The sequence below is a fragment of the Myodes glareolus genome, chromosome 7, assembly GCF_982192425.1.
Source record: "Myodes glareolus chromosome 7, mMyoGla1.1, whole genome shotgun sequence".
Taxonomy (NCBI): domain Eukaryota; kingdom Metazoa; phylum Chordata; class Mammalia; order Rodentia; family Cricetidae; genus Myodes; species Myodes glareolus.
In genome coordinates this window covers 50,240,806-50,249,464 of record NC_142032.1, presented here as the reverse complement: position 1 = coordinate 50,249,464, position 8,659 = coordinate 50,240,806, and the positions used below count along the sequence as shown (strand labels likewise).

At 38.5% G+C, this 8,659-nt stretch overlaps 1 pseudogene; it reads left to right on the top strand.

The window, feature by feature from the left end:
* Nucleotides 1–4,500: 4,500 nt before the first annotated feature.
* LOC146893578 (olfactory receptor 5AN1-like) lies at nucleotides 4,501–8,004 on the top strand (annotated as a pseudogene).
* The last annotated feature ends 655 nt before the right edge of the window (nucleotides 8,005–8,659 follow it).

Genomic DNA, 8,659 nt, shown 5'->3' with positions numbered 1-8,659 from the left:
CTTGATACATTGATGATTCAGGTGAGCATTGTTTAATTTTCATGTGTTTGTGCGCTTTCTGAAATTAGTATTGCTGTTGACTTCTAGTTTTAAACCCCGTTGATCTCATAAGATACATGGGGTTATACCATTTATTTTTGTATTTTTTGAGGTTTGTTTTGCTACCAATATGTGGTCAATTTTTGAAAAGGTTCTATGAGGTGCTGAGAAGAAGGTATATTCTTTTCTGTTTGGGTGGAATGTTCTATAAATGTTTGTTAAGTTCATTTGATTCATTACATTTGTTAGTTCTCTTATTTTTCTGTTCATTTTTTTTGTCTGACTGACCTGTCCAGTGGTGAGAGGGCAGTGTTGAAGTCTCCCACTATTAGTGCGTGGGGTTTAATGTATGATTTAAGTTTTAAAAGTGTTTCTTTTACATATGAAGTTGCCCTTTATTTGGGGCATAGATGTTCAGTATTGAGATTTCCTCTTGATGAATTTCTCCTTTGACTAATATGAAATGTCCTTCTTTGTCTCTTTTGATTGATTTTAGTTTAAAGTCTATTTTGTTAGATATTAGGATAGCTACACTAACTTCTTTCTCAGGCTTATTTGATTGGAATATTTTTCTCAACCCTTAATTCTGAGACAATGTCTGTCTTTGAGGTTGAGATGTTTTTCTTGTATGCAGAAGAAGGATAGATTTTGTTTTTGTTTATAATCTGTTAGCCTGTGCCTTTTCATAGGTAAGTTGAGTCCATTTATATAAAAAGATATTAATAACTTATGATTGCTATCTCCTGTTAATTTAGTTTTCATTATTGGTAATGTTAATTTGTGCATTTCCCCCTTCTTTGGGATTTGCTGCTATGAGACCATCAATTGTCTGTGTTTTAGTTGGTGTAGTCAACTTCCTTGGGTTGGAGTTTTCTTTCTAGTATTTTGTGTAGGGGTGGGTTTGTGGCTAGATATTGGTTAAATCTGGTTTTGTCATGGAATATCTTGTTTTGTCCTTCTATGGTGACTGAAAGGTTTCTGAGTATAGTATTCTGGCCTGGATTCCGTGTTCTCTTAATGTCTGCATAACACTTTAACATGACCCTCTGGCTTCTATTGTCTCCAATAAGAAGTCAGGTGTATTTCTGATAGTTCTGCCTTTATATATTACTTGGCCTTTTTCCTTTGCAGCTCATAATATTCTTTCTTTATTCTGTATGCTTAGTGTTTTGATTATTGTGTGGTGAGGAGACTTGTTTTTGGATCCAGTCTATTTGGTGTTCTGTAAGCTTCTTGTATCTTCACAGGAATATCTTTCTTTAGGTTGGGAAAGTTTTATTCTATTATTTTGTTAAATATATTTTCTGTGCTTTTGAGTTGAACTCCTTCTCCTTCTATACCTATCATTCTTAGGTTTGACCTTCTCATGGTATCCCATATTTCCTGGATTTTTTGGGTTAAGTTGTTGTTAGATTTAATATTTTCTTTGACTGTTAAATCTATTTCCTCTATTGTATCTTCAGCACTTGAAATTCTCTCTTCCATCTCTTCTATTCTGCTGTTCATGCTTGTGTTCGTGGTTCCTTATCATTTTCTCATTTCTATATTTCTGTTTTTATAATTCCTTCAGTTTGTGTTTTCTTTATTGTCCCTATTTCAGTTTTCAATTCTTGAATAGTTTTTTCATATGTTTGATTACTTTTTCTTGGTTTTCTTTAAGGGATTTACTGAAGTCTTCCAATGTTTTGTTTTCTTTCCCTCCATTTGTTTGAGGCAACATCTCATTTCTTCTTTTAGAATTTCAAACATTTTCCTGAAGTTATTTTTTAGGTCACATTTCTTCTTCTTCATCTATATTTGTTTGTTCAAGTCTTGTTGTTTTAGGGTCTTTAGGTTTTAACTGGTGTTTATTGCTCTTTGTGATGTTGAGTGTGTTCTTACCTTTTCTACTCATCTTTTCCTCTCATATGTGTGATTGGGGCTTTCTGAGATTCTGTCGATTAATCTTCTAGGTGCCAGTGAATCCAAAGCTCAGATGATTGTTCTTTATGATACAGTCAGTGCCACAGTTCTCGTTACCCTGTTGGTCACTCCATGTTCTTGGAGGTCGCTCAGTACTCCTGGGCTTTGCTCTGTTCCCTTTGAGTTTTCCGTCTCAGGCCTGCTGTAGCCTAGGATACCAGCTCAGACATGTTTCTGTAAATGCTCCTGGTATGTATCCATTCCTGTGTAGGTCCCTGGCTTGGGATTGGTCCTGGAAAGGTCTCTGGCTCTGGTCTACTCCCCTGGAGTTCCCAGGCTTGGGAGTGCCCAGACCCACAGAGGATCTGGCTCAGGCTTACTTCCTCAGAGGTCACAGACTCACACCACCGAGTTTCTGGTTCCTGCCCATTTTCTTTGATGTTCCAGGCCAATGCCTGGACTCACAGAGGTCCTGGCTCAGGCCCATTCTCTGCGAGGTCCCAGACCCAAGTCTAGACCTGCAGAGATCTCTGGTTCCTGCCTACTCTTTCAGAGGTCTTAGATTCATGCCCAGACCAGCAGTGGTCCTGGGTCAGACCTAGTTCCTCAGAGGTCCTAGAGTAACGCCCAGACCCCCAGGGGTCCTTGCTTATGTCTACTACCTTTAAGGTCCCAGATTCACATCTGGACGCTCAACTGTCTCTGAGTCTGGCTCTCTTGCTTAACAGTTTCTCCCCTGTACCTGTTCCAGTGGAGTTCGTTGGCTCAGGTCTGCTCTGGACCAGGTCTCTGGTTCAGTCCTGGTCTGCCAATGTTCTAGGACTGGATTGGCTCCTGGTCCCATGGAGCTTGCTTTCTCAGGCCCATTCTGGCCTAGATAGCTAATTCAGTCCCATGCCTTTCAACTATTTTTGATCCAGCCTATTTGGTGCTCTGTAAGCTTCTTGTATCTTCATAGGCATATTTTTCTTTAGTTTGAGAAAGCTTTCTTTTATTATTTTGTTAAATATATTTTCTGTGCTTTTGAGTTGACCTTCTTCTATACTTGTTATTTTAAAATTTGGTCTTTCATGGTATCCCACATTTCATGCATATTTTGTGTTGAGCTTTCTTTAAATTTAACATTTTCTTTGACTGATGAGTCTATTTCCTCTTTTGTATCTTCAGCACTTGAGATTCTCTCTTCCATCTCTTGTATTCTGTTGTTTATGCTTGCATTTGTGGTTCTTGATCATTTTCTCATGATTTATGCTTTTATAAATCCCTCATCTTGTGTTTTCTTTATTGTTTCTATTTAAGTTTTAAATCTTGAATAATTTCTGTCATATGTTTGAGTGCTTTTTCTTTATTTTCTTTAAGGAATTTGTTGATGCCTTTTAATTTTTTGTATGTCTTTTTCTCCATTTCTTCGAGGGAACTTATTTTTCATTTTACTCTTTAAGGGCCTCAAACATTCTCCTAAAGTTATTTTTAGGTCTTTTTTTTCTGTTTCCTCTATATTTGGTTGTTCATGTCTTTCTGTTGTATGGACATGGGTTTTTAAGGGTGTTGTGTTGCTTTTTGTGGTGTTGTGTGTGTTCTTACCTTGTTTATTCATCTTTTCTTCTGATTGGTGTAGTTGGGCTGTCTGTGACTCTGGTGATCAATTTTTCAGGTGTCAGTGGAGCCAAGGCTCAGATGGTTGCTCCTCATAGTGAAGTCAGGATTACAGTTTCAGTCACTCTGTTGGTTACTCCATGTTCCTGGAAGTCACTCAGCATTCCCAGGGTTCTGCCTGCAATACCAGGGGTTGTTTATGTGTTATCCAATGGAGTTTGCTTGCTTTGGCTTTTTTCTCCCTAGGTTGTTGGTTTGGGCCTGCTCTGGCAGATGTTCTGGCTCAGGCTTACTCCCTCTGAGGTTCCAGTTTCCCACTTGGACCCACAGAGATCTCTGCTTTCTGTCTACTTCCTTGGAGGTCCCAGACTTGTGCCTGGAACAGCAGAGGTCCTGGCTCAGGCCTACTCCCTCAGCAGTTTCTCCCTTGTACTTGTTTCCTGTGGAGTTCACTAGCTTAGGCCTGCTTCAGCCTAGGTCTCTGACTCAGACTTGTTTCCATAAATGTCCCTGGTTTAGGCCCCATTCCCACAGAAGTCCCTGACTTGGGCCTGGTCCCACAAAGTCTTCTGGTCAGAGACTCTTAATCTCTCATACTCCATCTAGTAAGATTTGTGGGGATTTTTTTTTAACTCTTCCCCTAGCCAATCTCCTAAGTTCCACATCCTGTATATTTTTCCTTAGTTTCCATTTGTGCTTATCCAGTCAGCCCCAATGTCAGCCACATTTAGAGAATCTGGTTTGATCACATGCTCCTTCAGTCCCATTCAGCTGGATTTGTTGAACTCCCATTAGATCAGTCGCACTGTCTCAGTGGGTGGACCAACCCCTCGCAGTCCTGTCTTCCTTGCTCATCTTCTCCCTCCTTTTGCTCTTCAACTGGACCTTGGGAGCTCAGTCCAGTGCTCACATATCAGACATTTTTTTTGGAGGGATATCTTGCTCAGCCTAGAAGCAGTGGGGATGACCTTGGTTCTGGCTCAGTGTGATGCGTCAGACTTTGTTGACTCCTCATGAGAGGCCTTGTCCTGCCATAGGCTGAAGCAGCTTTATTTATCAACAAATAAAGCAACACATATACAGAAGGACATCCCACATCATTAGGGTCTTAACTGGGGCCATCCTTGTGGATTCTGGAAATTTCCCTAGTGCAAGGTTTCTTGCTATCCCTATCATGGCTCCCTCATATAAGGTATCTCTTTCCTCGCTCCCCCACTCTGTCCTTCCCCCATCTCAGACATCCAGTTCTCTTATGTTCTCCTCCCTCTTCCCTCCTTTTTACCCTCACTTCTTTCCCTTCACCAAGTTCCCAATTTTCTTAAGAGTTCTTGTCTATGTCCCCAAATGGCTCTCCATTGTGGCCTTTGGTCATCACTAAACCATTATCTTTAGCAATGGAGTTATCAGACACACCCACTCCAGACACAGCTAATGCTCTCCTAGCTGTCCATTTAAGCTTCTCAAACTTTTCTCACTCAGAAATACATGCATATTTATTATTCTCTGCACATTCCATTAAGCTTGCCGTGTTCTTATTAGATCAGAATTGATAAGCTGTGTTTATGCAGTCAAAACTTTAACAGCTTTTCTACTTTAAACTGTCTGGCAAGATGCAGAACACTAATAAAAAGAGTATGTGTGTGTGCTGATGAGTGCCTGTGTGTTTATTTATGCATGTGAGTGTGAAAAGAAAAAGAGAAAGAGATACAAAACAGAGAGTGACATAGCCCACATGTAGGAGAGTAATTATGCAAGGAAAACTTATACAAGAAAGAGGAGTATTCCTTGCACTCATTAGTGCTATGGTGCCCATTCCTGGTTGGTTTAGAAGATAGCTACCACAGAAAAGGTGTTGTGTACCATCTGTTTATCTTGTTAGAATTAACTTATATTGAAGTGAGTTTTTTTCTTTTTCTCTTAACCATGGTTTCTACTTATTTTTGTATTTTTACTTTATACTTTATATTTTGGGGTTACACTTCATCCCAAGAGTGTATCAGTGTATGATGGATCCTCTAATAATTTTTCCATGGTGAATTAAATCTCAGAGACCATGGAGGAATGCTAATCCCACATTAGTTAAAATTATTAATTTGTCATTTGAAATTCCTTACCAATCCATTTCTTTCTAAATGTCTATTTGTTATTTTGTGCATGTCTGTTACTATGAAGATAACAAGCCATGGATGTTAACAGGACGGTTGCCTTCCTTTGAGTGCCTACTCTTTCTCATGCTCATCCCTGTGACATCTTTCATAGGTGCTATCACTGACTGGCTCTTACTCCTGAGGGATAGCAGTTTTATTCATGGAACATAGGGAATAAGTATTATTTCTTATGAAACAGAGACTTCTAACATTATGATTGTCAGAACAAAAATATTTCTAGAGCATTTTAGAAAGAAAATATCTGCTTTAAGCCTTTTCTGTGTCAAAGCCCTTTAGTTCATGTCTATCTATGGACCCTGCGTACTCAAAGTCAAGAAAAGTCCAAAGAATAAGGTTTTTCATTTGATTTCAATGTCTCCAGGTGGTTTGATCTGCATGGGTGCTGATTATGAATCTACAGCTTCGTGGAGTCATTGTGTTTCACTGAGTATATGGTGGAAGACATCTAAGGAACTTGAAGACCTGGCATCACTCTCCCAAGGTGTAGCTCTTACAATCGTGATAATAGCAACCAGAATCCAGTGGACAGTCAATGTTCACTCCAGTGCAGGATGAGCCTGTGTGTGAATTGCTGGCTCTAGCAACTCAGGTAGTTTCTAGTCATGGACTACTGCTGTTATATCTTTACAGCAAATGCTCAAGATTATTTTGTTGAAGCCAGTGGGATAATTTAATTTAATACAGAGCAAGCAGAATCAGAACTGAATTGCCAAATCAATAAAATTCTTCTGACTGTCCTGCTTTTTAGAGGTGTATATTCGCAAATGAGACATCATTTGGGATCAAGAATGGATATTAACAACCTTCTTCTGAAGCTCCTCATATGACACTTCCATAAGAAGATTAATTTTAAACCTTTCTGGGTAGATAAGCTTTTGTGTTCCCAAAATCTGTCAGAAGAACAAATCATGACACTATGATCCAGAAAAGTTTTGAGATACTTTGTTAAACAAATTTGTGGAAATTATTATGCATACGACAAATAAATTTTAACAGCAATAGAACTCTAAACCAATGTCAGGAAATGATATCTTAAAAGTTATTTAGGAACTCTTCATATGACAGTTTTCTAGGAATACAGATTTCATTACATCACATAAAAATATGTTATTTATTTGCCAGAACTACAAATCATGACAGTATGATCCCAATCTCTGTGTGCCTACTCACTGATTTGTGTATATACTTATTTGTGTATTAGTGTTCTGTTTATGTGTTTGAGGATCACATCATTCCTTAAGCATTGTTTTATAAAGTTGCTACTTGTTTAAAATGTCTTTCATTAAAATAATGTTATAAATTCACTTGAGTCGTCAGCAATGCATATTTCTATTTCCTTTCTTATTTTAGGAACAGGAAACCTGAAGTATTGACTGGGAAAAGAATTATTATTGAGATCACTCAGTTCATCCTCTTAGGATTCTCAGATTTCAACCAAATCACAACACTTTGTTATATTCCTCACACTTTACATTACAGCGCTGACTTGGAACCTGTCCATTCTTGCTTTAACAAGGATGGATTCCCAGCTGCAACACCCATGTGTTTCTTCCTCAGTAATCCATCCTTTGTAGACATATGCTATGTCAACTCTACACTCCCAAAAATGCTGTCCAATTTCTTCCAGGAAAAACAAATGATCAGTTTCGTGGGCTACATAGTTTCATACTTCATCTTTGCCACTATGGGACTGAGCGAATCTTGCCTCATGACAGCCATGGCCTATGACAGGTATGCTGCCATTTGCAACGCACTGCTCTATTCATCAATCATGTCACCCACCCTGAGTGCTCGCATGGTGATGGGAAGCTACAGAGCAGGGCTCATAGGTTCTTTATCTCAGATATGTGCCTTGAGGCAGCTCCACTTCTGTGGACCAAATGTCATCAGATATTTCTTCTGTGACATGCCCCAGCTGTTAAATCTATTCTGCACTGATACTTTCTTTGCACAGGATTTTGTTGCTATATTAACAATGTTGTTTGGGCTTACTATTGCCTTAGCCATCATGATATCTTATTGCTATATAGTCTGCCCATTATGAAGATAACTTCAGCTAAAGCCAGGTCTAAGGCATTTAACACCTGACAGCTTTTCCCTATTCTATAGTTCTGAAATCTTTGTCTATTTGTGTTCTAGCTCTGGTGGATCCTCCAGTTTTGACAGATTTGCATCTGTCTTCTACACTGTGGTGATTCCCATGTTGAATCCTTTGATATATAGCCCGAGGAACCAGGAAATCAAAGATGCCATGAAGAGGTTGCAGAAAAAGACAATCTTTAGTCAAGGTCAAAGATAAGAAGATTTCGACACAATACCACACCAGAGTTACTGTTATCTGCTATCATGCACTTACTGGAACACTCCAAGTCTCTAGAACTTTGGATAAGACATCTTTGAAACAGACAACATACTAATAGAAACCAGCAATTGATTTGATGCAGTGGAAGCACATCATATTTAGGACCTGTTTGGTCATAATTTCCTTGTTACAAAAGGCCATCATCTCATCTTTAATTATTCTATCTATAGGCATTTGAATAGTATCAAGTTGAGAATTTGTGCAAGGATGAAAATTGTTAGATTACAGGGCTATTACTCTAGAGAAGATTCCTGATGGAGTTCTGTACTTCAGAATCTACCAACCTTGTCTCATAAATATCTTGATGTAGTGTAATAAGGACCAGACCACTATCATTGAATTTGCTGTTATACTTGTCAGGTGAGGGTGATAATTCCTGTTTGAATGAAATAAAGCCACATTCTGTCTTTAATGAATGTTTTATGAAGATTGATCAGAAAGTCTTGATTTTGTAAAAGAAATCACTTCTAGCTGTTTATTAAACTTTAGGTCTAGCACAAAGTTGGGAGTTTGAATCATTAAGAAAAATGGTGAAAAAGACTGTTTCTTCAGTACCAATTCTTTGATAATCTGATAGTTTTATTACTGGGAC